General features: G+C 41.8%; 1 long non-coding RNA gene across 1 annotated transcript in view; it reads left to right on the top strand.

Annotated features, from left to right (window-relative positions):
* si:dkey-65j4.2 overlaps positions 1–11,239 on the top strand; it is a 123,278-nt gene extending 112,039 nt beyond the window's left edge. The window contains exon 3 of the long non-coding RNA XR_011017078.2: positions 9,189–11,239. This is a non-coding gene — a long non-coding RNA (si:dkey-65j4.2). The remainder of the gene's footprint in view (positions 1–9,188) is intronic.
* Positions 11,240–12,850: the final 1,611 nt, after the last annotated feature.

Here is a 12,850-nt window from a genome sequence, read left to right as displayed (position 1 = left end):
ATGTGTCGCAAAAATAGAAACGGTGTGTAAAATAGAAATGTCACAAAGCTAGGGTGCTATGATCGGTCAGGTTGCCTTGTGTGCTCTGACTGGTCAGTTGGACCCTGGGTCCTCTGGTTGGTCAGGTGGCCGTACGTGCGCTTATTAATCTGAAAGCTGATGTGCTCTTCATGGGCCGTACGTGCGCTGATTAATCTGAAAGCTGATGTGCTCTCTTGATCGACCGGTTGGCCTGGGGTGCTCTGATTGGTCAGGAGGCAGCTGTGTGCACTGGCTGGTCAAGTGCCTTACACCGTGCCTTCGCAAAACATGCGGCGCAAGCTAAACATGTGTCGCAAAAATAGAAACGGTGTCTAAAATAGAAATGTCACGAAAAAAATCGAAAATGTGAAGTGTGCACAAAAACATGCGACGCAAGCTAATCATGTGTCGCAGAAATAGAAACGGTGTCTAAAATCTAAATGTCACGAAAAAAAACGAAAATTCAAAGTGCACGCAAAACATGCGACACAAGCTAAACATGTGTCGCAAAAATAGAAACGGTGTCTAAAATAGAAATGTCACGAAAAAAATAAAAAATGTGAAGTGCACGCAAAACATGCGACACAAGCTAAACATGTGTCGCAAAAATAGAAACGGTGTCTAAAACCTAAATGTCACGAAAAAAATCAAATATGTGAAGTGCACGCAAAACATGCGACACAAGCTAAACATGTGTCGCAAAAATAGAAACGGTGTGTAAAATAGAAATGTCACAAAGCTAGGGTGCTATGATTGGTCAGGTTGCCTTGTGTGCTCTGACTGGTCAGTTGGACCCTGGGTCCTCTGGTTGGTCAGGTGGCCGTACGTGCGCTTATTAATCTGAAAGCTGATGTGCTCTTCATGGGCCGTACGTGCGCTGATTAATCTGAAAGCTGATGTGCTCTCTTGATCGACCGGTTGGCCTGGGGTGCTCTGATTGGTCAGGAGGCAGCTGTGTGCACTGGCTGGTCAAGTGCCTTACACCGTGCCTTCGCAAAACATGCGGCGCAAGCTAAACATGTGTCGCAAAAATAGAAACGGTGTCTAAAATAGAAATGTCACGAAAAAAATCGAAAATGTGAAGTGTGAACAAAAACATGCGACGCAAGCTAATCATGTGTCGCAGTAATAGAAACGGTGTCTAAAATCTAAATGTCACGAAAAAAACGAAAATTCGAAGTGCACGCAAAACATGCGACACAAGCTAAACATGTGTCGCAAAAACAGAAACGGTGTCTAAAATAAAAATGTCACGAAAAAAATAAAAAATGTGAAGTGCACGCAAAACATGCGACACAAGCTAAACATGTGTCGCAAAAATAGAAACGGTGTCTAAAATAGAAATGTCACGAAAAAAGTCTAAAATGTGAAGTGTGCACGCAAAACATGCGACACAAGCTAAACATGTGTCGCAGAAATAGAAACGGTGTCTAAAACCTAAATGTCACGAAAAAAATCAAATATGTGAAGTGCACGCAAAACATGCGACACAAGCTAAACATGTGTCGCAAAAATAGAAACGGTGTGTAAAATAGAAATGTCACAAAGCTAGGGTGCTATGATCGGTCAGGTTGCCTTGTGTGCTCTGACTGGTCAGTTGGACCCTGGGTCCTCTGGTTGGTCAGGTTGCCGTACGTGCGCTTATTAATCTGAAAGCTGATGTGCTCTTCATGGGCCGTACGTGCGCTGATTAATCTGAAAGCTGATGTGCTCTCTTGATCGACCGGTTGGCCTGGGGTGCTCTGATTGGTCAGAAGGCAGCTGTGTGCACTGGCTGGTCAAGTGCCTTACACCGTGCCTTCGCAAAACATGCGGCGCAAGCTAAACATGTGTCGCAAAAATAAAAACGGTGTCTAAAATAGAAATGTCACGAAAAAAATCTAAAATGTGAAGTGTGCACAAAAACATGCGACGCAAGCTAATCATGTGTCGCAGAAATAGAAACGGTGTCTAAAATCTAAATGTCACGAAAAAAATCGAAAATTCGAAGTGCACGCAAAACATGCGACACAAGCTAAACATGTGTTGCAAAAATAGAAACGGTGTCTAAAATAGAAATGTCACGAAAAAAATAAAAAATGTGAAGTGCACGTAAAACATGTGACATAAGCTAAACATGTGTCGCAAAAATAGAAACAGTGTCTAAAATAGAAATGTCACGAAAAAAATCGAAAATGTGAAGTGTGCACCAAAACATGCGACACAAGCTAAACATGTGTCGCAAAAATAGAAACGGTGTCTAAAATAGAAATGTCACGAAAAAAAACGAAAATGTGAAGTGTGCACAAAAACATGCGACACAAGCTAAACATGTGTCGCAGAAATAGAAACGGTGTCTAAAATCTAAATGTCACGAAAAAAATCAAATATGTGAAGTGCACGCAAAACATGCGACACAAGCTAAACATGTGTCGCAAAAATAGAAACGTTGTCTAAAATAGAAATGTCACAAAGCTAGGGTGCTATGATCGGTCAGGTTGCCTTGTGTGCTCTGACTGGTCAGTTGGACCCTGGGTCCTCTGGTTGGTCAGGTGGCCGTACGTGCGCTTATTAATCTGAAAGCTGATGTGCTCTTCATGGGCCGTACGTGCGCTGATTAATCTGAAAGCTGATGTGCTCTCTTGATCGACCGGTTGGCCTGGGGTGCTCTGATTGGTCAGGAGGCAGCTGTGTGCACTGGCTGGTCAAGTGCCTTACACCGTGCCTTCACAAAACATGCGACGCAAGCTAAACATGTGTCGCAAAAATAGAAACGGTGTCTAAAATAGAAATGTCACGAAAAAAATCGAAAATGTGAAGTGTGCACCAAAACATGCGACACAAGCTAAACATGTGTCGCAAAAATAGAAACGGTGTCTAAAATAGAAATGTCACGAAAAAAATCGAAAATGTGAAGTGTGCACCAAAACATGCGACACAAGCTAAACATGTGTCGCAAAAATAGAAACGGTGTCTAAAATCTAAATGTCACGAAAAAAATCTAAAATGTGAAGTGTGCACGCAAAAGATGCGACACAAGCTAAACATGTGTCGCAGAAATAGAAACGGTGTCTAAAACCTAAATGTCACGAAAAAAATCAAATATGTGAAGTGCACGCAAAACATGCGACACAAGCTAAACATGTGTCGCAAAAATAGAAACGGTGTGTAAAATAGAAATGTCACAAAGCTAGGGTGCTATGATCGGTCAGGTTGCCTTGTGTGCTCTGACTGGTCAGTTGGACCCTGGGTCCTCTGGTTGGTCAGGTGGCCGTACGTGCGCTTATTAATCTGAAAGCTGATGTGCTCTTCATGGGCCGTACGTGCGCTGATTAATCTGAAAGCTGATGTGCTCTCTTGATCGACCGGTTGGCCTGGGGTGCTCTGATTGGTCAGGAGGCAGCTGTGTGCACTGGCTGGTCAAGTGCCTTACACCGTGCCTTCGCAAAACATGCGGCGCAAGCTAAACATGTGTCGCAAAAATAAAAACGGTGTCTAAAATAGAAATGTCACGAAAAAAATCGAAAATGTGAAGTGTGCACAAAAACATGCGACGCAAGCTAATCATGTGTCGCAGAAATAGAAACGGTGTCTAAAATCTAAATGTCACGAAAAAAATCGAAAATTCGAAGTGCACGCAAAACATGCGACACAAGCTAAACATGTGTCGCAAAAATAGAAACGGTGTCTAAAATAGAAATGTCACGAAAAAAATAAAAAATGTGAAGTGCACGTAAAACATGTGACATAAGCTAAACATGTGTCGCAAAAATAGAAACGGTGTCTAAAATAGAAATGTCACGAAAAAAATCGAAAATGTGAAGTGTGCACCAAAACATGCGACACAAGCTAAACATGTGTCGCAGAAATAGAAACTGTGTCTAAAATCTAAATGTCATGAAAAAAATCGAAAATTCGAAGTGCACGCAAAACATGCGACACAAGCTAAACATGTGTCGCAAAAATAGAAACGGTGTGTAAGATAGAAATGTCACAAAGCTAGGGTGCTATGATCGGTCAGGTTGCCTTGTGTGCTCTGACTGGTCAGTTGGACCCTGGGTCCTCTGGTTGGTCAGGTGGCCGTACGTGCGCTTATTAATCTGAAAGCTGATGTGCTCTTCATGGGCCGTACGTGCGCTGATTAATCTGAAAGCTGATGTGCTCTCTTGATCGACCGGTTGGCCTGGGGTGCTCTGATTGGTCAGGAGGCAGCTGTGTGCACTGGCTGGTCAAGTGCCTTACACCGTGCCTTCGCAAAACATGCGGCGCAAGCTAAACATGTGTCGCAAAAATAGAAACGGTGTCTAAAATAGAAATGTCACGAAAAAAATCGAAAATGTGAAGTGTGCACAAAAACATGCGACGCAAGCTAATCATGTGTCGCAGAAATAGAAACGGTGTCTAAAATCTAAATGTCACGAAAAAAAACGAAAATTCAAAGTGCACGCAAAACATGCGACACAAGCTAAACATGTGTCGCAAAAATAGAAACGGTGTCTAAAATAGAAATGTCACGAGAAAAATAAAAAATGTGAAGTGTGCACGCAAAACATGCGACACAAGCTAAACATGTGTCGCAAAAATAGAAACGGTGTCTAAAATAGAAATGTCACGAAAAAAATAAAAAATGTGAAGTGCACGCAAAACATGCGACACAAGCTAAACATGTGTCGCAAAAATAGAAACAGTGTCTAAAATAGAAATGTCACGAAAAAAATCTAAAATGTAAAGTGTGCATGCAAAACATGCGACACAAGCTAAACATGTGTCGCAGAAATAGAAACGGTGTCTAAAACCTAAATGTCACGAAAAAAATCAAATATGTGAAGTGCACGCAAAACATGCGACACAAGCTAAACATGTGTCGCAAAAATAGAAACGGTGTGTAAAATAGAAATGTCACAAAGCTAGGGTGCTATGATCGCTCAGGTTGCCTTGTGTGCTCTGACTGGTCAGTTGGACCCTGGGTCCTCTGGTTGGTCAGGTGGCCGTACGTGCGCTTATTAATCTGAAAGCTGATGTGCTCTTCATGGGCCGTACGTGCGCTGATTAATCTGAAAGCTGATGTGCTCTCTTGATCGACCGGTTGGCCTGGGTGCTCTGATTCGTCAGGAGGCAGCTGTGTGCACTGGCTGGTCAAGTGCCTTACACCGTGCCTTCGCAAAACATGCGACGCAAGCTAAACATGTGTCGCAAAAATAGAAACGGTGTCTAAACTAGAAATGTCACGAAAAAAATCGAAAATGTGAAGTGTGCACCAAAACATGCGACACAAGCTAAACATGTGTCGCAAAAATAGAAACGGTGTCTAAAATAGAAATGTCACGAAAAAAATCGAAAATGTGAAGTGTGCACAAAAACATGCGACGCAAGCTAATCATGTGTCGCAGAAATAGAAACGGTGTCTAAAATCTAAATGTCACAAAAAAAATCTAAAATTCGAAGTGCACGCAAAACATGCGACACAAGCTAAACATGTGTCGCAAAAATAGAAACGGTGTCTAAAATAGAAATGTCACGAGAAAAATAAAAAATGTGAAGTGCACGCAAAACATGCGACACAAGCTAAACATGTGTCGCAGAAATAGAAACGGTGTCTAAAACCTAAATGTCACGAAAAAAATCAAATATGTGAAGTGCACGCAAAACATGCGACGCAAGCTAAACATGTGTCGCAAAAATAGAAACGGTGTCTAAAATAGAAATGTCACGAAAAAAATTGAAAATGTGAAGTGTGCACCAAAACATGCGACACAAGCTAAACATGTGTCGCAAAAATAGAAACGGTGTCTAAAATAGAAATGTCACGAAAAAAATCGAAAATGTGAAGTGTGCACAAAAACATGCGACGCAAGCGAATCATGTGTCGCAGAAATAGAAACGGTGTCTAAAATCTAAATGTCACGAAAAAAATCGAAAATTCGAAGTGCACGCAAAACATGCGACACAAGCTAAACGTGTCGCAAAAATAGAAACGGTGTCTAAAATAGAAATGTCACGAAAAAAATAAAAAATGTGAAGTGCACGCAAAACATGCGACACAAGCTAAACATGTGTCGCAAAAATAGAAACGGTGTCTAAAATAGAAATGTCACGAAAAAAATCTAAAATGTGAAGTGTGCACGCAAAACATGCGACACAAGCTAAACATGTGTCGCAGAAATAGAAACGGTGTCTAAAACCTAAATGTCACGAAAAAAATCAAATATGTGAAGTGCACGCAAAACATGCGACACAAGCTAAACATGTGTCGCAAAAATAGAAACGGTGTGTAAAATAGAAATGTCACAAAGCTAGGGTGCTATGATCGGTCAGGTTGCCTTGTGTGCTCTGACTGGTCAGTTGGACCCTGGGTCCTCTGGTTGGTCAGGTGGCCGTACGTGCGCTTATTAATCTGAAAGCTGATGTGCTCTTCATGGGCCGTACGTGCGCTGATTAATCTGAAAGCTGATGTGCTCTCTTGATCGACCGGTTGGCCTGGGGTGCTCTGATTGGTCAGGAGGCAGCTGTGTGCACTGGCTGGTCAAGTGCCTTACACCGTGCCTTTGCAAAACATGCGACGCAAGCTAAACATGTGTCGCAAAAATAGAAACGGTGTGTAAAATAGAAATGTCACAAAGCTAGGGTGCTATGATCGGTCAGGTTGCCTTGTGTGCTCTGACTGGTCAGTTGGACCCTGGGTCCTCTGGTTGGTCAGGTGGCCGTACGTGCGCTGATTAATCTGAAAGCTGATGTGCTCTCTTGATCGACCGGTTGGCCTGGGGTGCTCTGATTGGTCAGGAGGCAGCTGTGTGCACTGGCTGGTCAAGTGCCTTACACCGTGCCTTCGCAAAACATGTGACGCAAGCTAAACATGTGTCGCAAAAATAGAAACGGTGTCTAAAATCGAAATGTCACGAAAAAAACAAAAATGTCAAGTGTGCACCAAAACATGCGACGCAAGCTAAACATGTGTCGCAAAAATAGAAATGTGTCTAAAATCTAAATGTCACAAAAAAATCGAAAATGTCAAGTGTGCACCAAAACATGCGACGCAAGCTAATCATGTGTCGCCGAAATAGAAACGGTTTTTATAATCTAAATGTTACGAAAAAAATCGAAAATGTGAAGTGCACGCAAAACATGCGACACAAGCTAAACATGTTTCGCAAAAATAGAAACGGTGTCTAAAATCTAAATGTCACGAAAAAAACGAAAATGTCAAGTGTGCACCGAAACATGCGACGCAAGCTAAACATGTGTCGCAAAAATAGAAACGTGTCTAAAATCTAAATGTCATGAAAAAAATGGATAATGTGAAGTGCACGCAAAACATGCGACGCAAGCTAATCATGTGTTGCATAAATAAAAATGGCCACAGTGCCGTATCGTTCTAAGTTAGGACACAAAGCTAGGGTGCTCTGATTGGTCAGGTTGCCTTGTGTGCTCTGACTGGTCAGTTGGACCCTGGGTCCTCTGGTTGGTCAGGTGGCCGTATGTGCGCTTATTAATCTGAAAGCTGATGTGCTCTTCATGGGCCGTACGTGCGCTGATTAATATGAAAGCTGATGTGCTCTCTTGATCGACCGGTTGGCCTGGGGTGCTCTGATTGGTCAGGAGGCAGCTGTGTGCACTGGCTGGTCAAGTGCCTTACACCGTGCCTTCGCAAAACATGTGACGCAAGCTAATCATGTGTCGCAGAAATAGAAACGGTGTCTAAAATAGAAATGTCACGAAAAAAATCGAAAATGTGAAGTGCACACAAAACATGCGACGCAAGCTAAACATGTGTCGCAAAAATAGAAACGGTGTCTAAAATCGTAATGTCACGAAAAAAAAGAAAATGTCAAGTGTGCACCAAAACATGCGACGTAAGCTAAACATGTGTCGTAAAAATAGAAACGTGTCTAAAATCTAAATGTCATTAAAAAAATCAATAATGTGAAGTGCACGCAAAACATGCAACGCAAGCTAAACATGTGTCGCAAAAATAGAAACGGTGTCTAAAATCGAAATGTCACAAAAAAAATAGAAAATTTCAAGTGTGCACCAAAACATGCGACGCAAGCTAATCATGTGTCGCATAAATAGAAATGGCCACAGTGCCGTATCGTGCAAAGTTAGGACACAAAGCTAGGGTGCTCTGATTGGTCAGGTTGCCTTGTGTGCTCTGACTGGTCAGTTGGACCCTGGGTCCTCTGGTTGGTCAGGTGGCCGTACGTGCGCTTATTAATCTGAAAGCTGATGTGCTCTCTTGATCGACCGGTTGGCCTGGGGTGCTCTGATTGGTCAGGAGGCAGCTGTGTGCACTGGCTGGTCAAGTGCCTTACACCGTGCCCTCGCAAAACATGTGACGCAAGCTAAACATGTGTCGCAGAAATAGAAACGGTGTCTAAAATTGAAATGTCACGTCTTCACGATGGTTTGTGCAAAAACTCCTGATTAATCTAAACGCTGATGTGCTCTTATATGACACACACACACAAACAAACAGCATCCATGCATGCTCACTCACTTGAGCGTGATATTGTTAGACCTCAGGGCGGCTCCCTTTCAAATTAGACTAGAGCTACCGACCGTTTCCATGCTTTATTCGGAATTTTATTCCTACACCGCAAGAAATCTTGTCGGCTCCCGCGCTGCAGCAGCAGGAATGCAGACCTCCAGTTCGTATTTACCTGGTCTCAGTTCTCGTTCAGTTGAGAAATACTGTGTGCTCTGAGTCAGTTGGAAATACTGCCAAATGTCAGGTTATTTGTTGCGCGACTCCTTACCTCACCTCTCTCTCTCTCAACATTTTCTCATCATGACAATCATGCATACGCATTTGTAGGCATTAAATAAATAATATTTATTATTTAACACTTGCCTCCTATTTAAGTGCATTGTATTTTATGATGGTATAACAGTATTGAAACTGACATCGTTGCTATTTTTAGATCCCGCGGTATAACATATTACCGTATTACCGCCCAAGCCTAGTGCAATACCTAGTTCAACCACTGGATATCAAACTTGCATACTGCACCTTTTAAAGTAGAGCCCATAGCCTTACACAAGGTGTTTCCTATTTATGGTATATTTTTTCTGGCATTGACTTCAAATTAAATGCTTTAGAAAAGTTAAAAGAGTGAAGACATCTTTTTTTTTTTTTTTACTTTTTTTTTATCCATTTACTATCACTTATCACTTTATTTTATTTTTTTTAGGCGGAAGATCAGTATCTAAACCATCTGGACAAAACCTTCATCCGCTGTCTGTGTGTCAGTCTTGGGCTGACATTGATGGCTCCAGCTGAACCCACTGATCTGAATCAACAGTCTGTAGAGATGAAGGCTCAGAGTTCAAGATCAGCACTCTGGCGGATCAATTCCAGAGCAGCAGGACCAGACTGCGATGAGTCCGATGGAGATGTCACTCTCCACTACCGGGCAGTGGATGGAAATTTTCTCAACACAGTTGGAGAGGCCGTCAAACTCCTCAGCTACACAGATGAAGGAATGTCTTTACAATCTGTTCAGCTCAGCTGTTATCATGCCTCTACATGCGCCGTCACGTAAAATGACATTTAAGCTCACATTATTAGCATTTAGCAGTGAATAAAGCTCATGAGCTATACCTGAGGTGAGCATTGTCATCGTTTACCCTGTTGTTCAGCTGTAAAAAAAAATAGAAGCGGTTTCTAAAATAGAGCTTTCAGGTTGGTCAGGGCAAAAACTCTCACCTTTTAATGTGGGGATGTCGTCAATCTTGTAACCTATACCTAGTTAAACCACCGGGTGTCAAACTTGCATACTATGTAAAGGTGCTGGTCATATAATTAGAATATCTTCAGGAAGTCGATCTGTTTCACTAATAATTCCATTCAAGAAGGGAGACTTGTATATCTGTGGCACTGCTCGCGTGTAATGAGAGCCCAGGGTGTTCTGACAGTGGCCTCCAGTATTGCTGTGTTTGGCATATTGCATCTTTCTTTTCACACAGTTTGAAACATTTAGCAGAGTGTTTATTTGATTAAAATAAAAATGAGAAATGTCTTATTTATAATGCCTTCTCTGTTTTATAATATTATACAGTTTCCATCATAGACTTTGAGATGTTTGGTGCAGGTTACATCTCAAATAATCGGGTAAAACCATATCACTGTCTCACATAAGTAAACGTAAAAAGCATTTCATGTAGTCATCTTGCACTTTGTGAATGATTTTCTGCGACTTAACTGGTTGAGCTCAAGTGCATCAAATGAGAGGTGATTTAAAAGGGGGTGGGACATGTAATGCTAGAGAGTATATGATTGGTCAAGATTTGATGAGAAACCAGTGTGAATTGATGTGGAAAAAAGTCTTTAGCAGTTTGTTACTTCCACCAAAACTGCTAGTGTTAAATCAGTTTTATAGATATAAATTGTCACTCTTTGGAGCACACTAGCTCAGGGGTTCCCAAACTTTTCAGCCCACGGCCACTAAAATAATGCCAATAGCTGTTTCCATCCAGTGCATTTTGGATATGCGCATAAACCGGTTGATGGAAACGCCATGATGCGCATACATTTTGTAAATACGCATAAACATATGCGCATAACAGATTAGGATAAACTTTTTATTCTATAAAAAAATGTGCATAAACAACGATGGAAACACTTTTACCGCACAAATTTCAGTATGCGCATTGAAAAAGGTCATGTGATTTTGTTAAAAGAGATCATGTGGTGATAAAAATGTGTGTAAATGATCAAACCAGCAGGCTGTGCACACTGTAACACCATTCTAAAACACCTTCACCATATCAGTATTAGTGTTATTATATTATTAATGACCTCCAGAAACAAGAGCGTCTGTGCTCCGCGTCTGACACCTTCAAACACCGTATGAGACCGTCCTTTCATTATCCATCCAAACTTTTCATTACTACATCGGACGGTAAGAAGAAGCGGCTGCCGTCAGTTCAGGAGGCCAATGAGGTACTTAAAGCTTATCGGCGCGAGACGACAGAAGCTGTGTGAGCAGTACTTATTTTAACTACTGGACACTTGCTAACCTGAGGCTGTTTTTTACTGGATCTGATGTATTAATCTGACATGCGACAATCTGGGCATTTCAGATGATAGTCAATTATACTATTAGAGGTTGGTGAACTATTATTGTTATATGTGTAAAGTTCTATACAAATGTTTCAAGGTGCTTATTTCTACCTATATACCTCGTTTGTATACTCCTGTAATTCTATGAGTCAAATGATGTTCACTAAACATTTTATGACTACTGGGACTCACTAAAGCTCACTTGGCACGGATCATCTTACATTTGTGTGATTTTAAGACTTCCAACACTGTAACTTTATATACCTATCACTGCTTAAGAGAAGCGTTATGTCGACCGTTGATTTTTATACTTGCTGCTTTTGTTAATGGCTGTTTGTTCTGACCAGTTGTTTCTTTTCATTTATAGGCTTATTTGCATAGTTCTGTGGAGCTGGAGCCCAGTATGCAATCTCATTAAGAGATTGATGTGTAGCAGGTTCTCTGCTATAGGTTTTATATTGATAAGTTGATAAGTTTTGTTGTTTTGTTTTTGTTTTATCTTTTCTTTTTTGAAGTTCTTCATTTTTCTATCTCATCTCCAACACCTTAAGGGTGACATTTTTTTTCTTCAAGAGACCCATCTTAAAACAACTGATATACAACGGCTTAAAAGAGCATGGGTGGGCCATCTGTATCACTCAAAGTTTAGTGCGCGAGCAAGAGGTTCCGCTATTTTTATTCATAGAAGTGTCCTTTTTGAGTTGACAGATGTTGTATCCGATCCTAATGGGCGTTATGTCATAATTACCGGCAAACTTCGAGATGTGTCTGTCATTATGGCAAGTATTTATGCCCCTAATTGGGATGACAACATGTTCATATCAAAAAATGTTTCAGCTATTCCTGATATTCAAAACAGACATTATTTTAGGGGTGATTTTTTTTTTTAACTTTGTTCAGGACAGTTTTAGATAGCATACATTCAATGCATCACCTAGCGGGTTCCACACAGGCTTCTGCATCTTGCTTATATACACTATGAACAGCAGCTACGCTAATTATTCTCTTTATTCTCTATTTTCACCTGGGGATACTCATCCCGAGGTCCTCAGATTAGGCGGAGTCACTGATTCGATCCAAGACCAGCGACGTGATGATCCCAAGGATTCCATATCCGGGACCAGGCCATATCTTGAGCTGCTGCTGCCCTGATGGTCGTGGGGAGTGGAGAACATGTGTCTGATTCCAGCGACGCTCCAGGGACAGACGAGTCTTCATTGAGGCCATCTTCCAGCATAAACCACGGCGAATGAAGTTCTGCACAAGACTTTTGGCCAGCGGAGAAATTAAAATGGTCGTGCCCAACTGAGTCTGGTTCTCTCAAGGTTTTTTTTCTTCACTCCCATCAGGTGAAGTTTTTTTTCCCTCTCCGCTGTCGCCACTGCCTCGCATGGTTCAGGATTGGTAGAGCTGCGCATTGATTAATTTGCTCTTCAGTGTTTGAACTCTCAGTAATGATTAAGGCCCCGTTTACACTAATGCGTTTTAGTTTGAAAACGCATAAGTTTTGCTACGGTTACGCCAACCGTCCACACTACGCCGGAGTTCTCGAGCGCCGAAAACGGAGCGTTTCGAAAACGCTGGAGAGGCCGTTTTCATTTTGAAACGCTGCTGCTCCGTCTCAGTGTGGATGATGGAAAACGGAGACATCTGAAAACGGAGGCGGGGCTGCAGACGTTAGCCTCTCTGATTGGGGCTTTTCCTGAATATTAAGTAGCCTAACACACAGTTCAGTCCTGAATCTTCTCTGTGTAAGTTCAGACTTCGCAAGTTTGATCAAGGCTGCAGTCT

The sequence above is a fragment of the Danio rerio genome, chromosome 10 (assembly GCF_049306965.1).
Source record: "Danio rerio strain Tuebingen ecotype United States chromosome 10, GRCz12tu, whole genome shotgun sequence".
Taxonomy (NCBI): Eukaryota; Metazoa; Chordata; class Actinopteri; order Cypriniformes; family Danionidae; genus Danio; species Danio rerio.
This window is presented reverse-complemented; position numbering and strand designations above follow the sequence as displayed.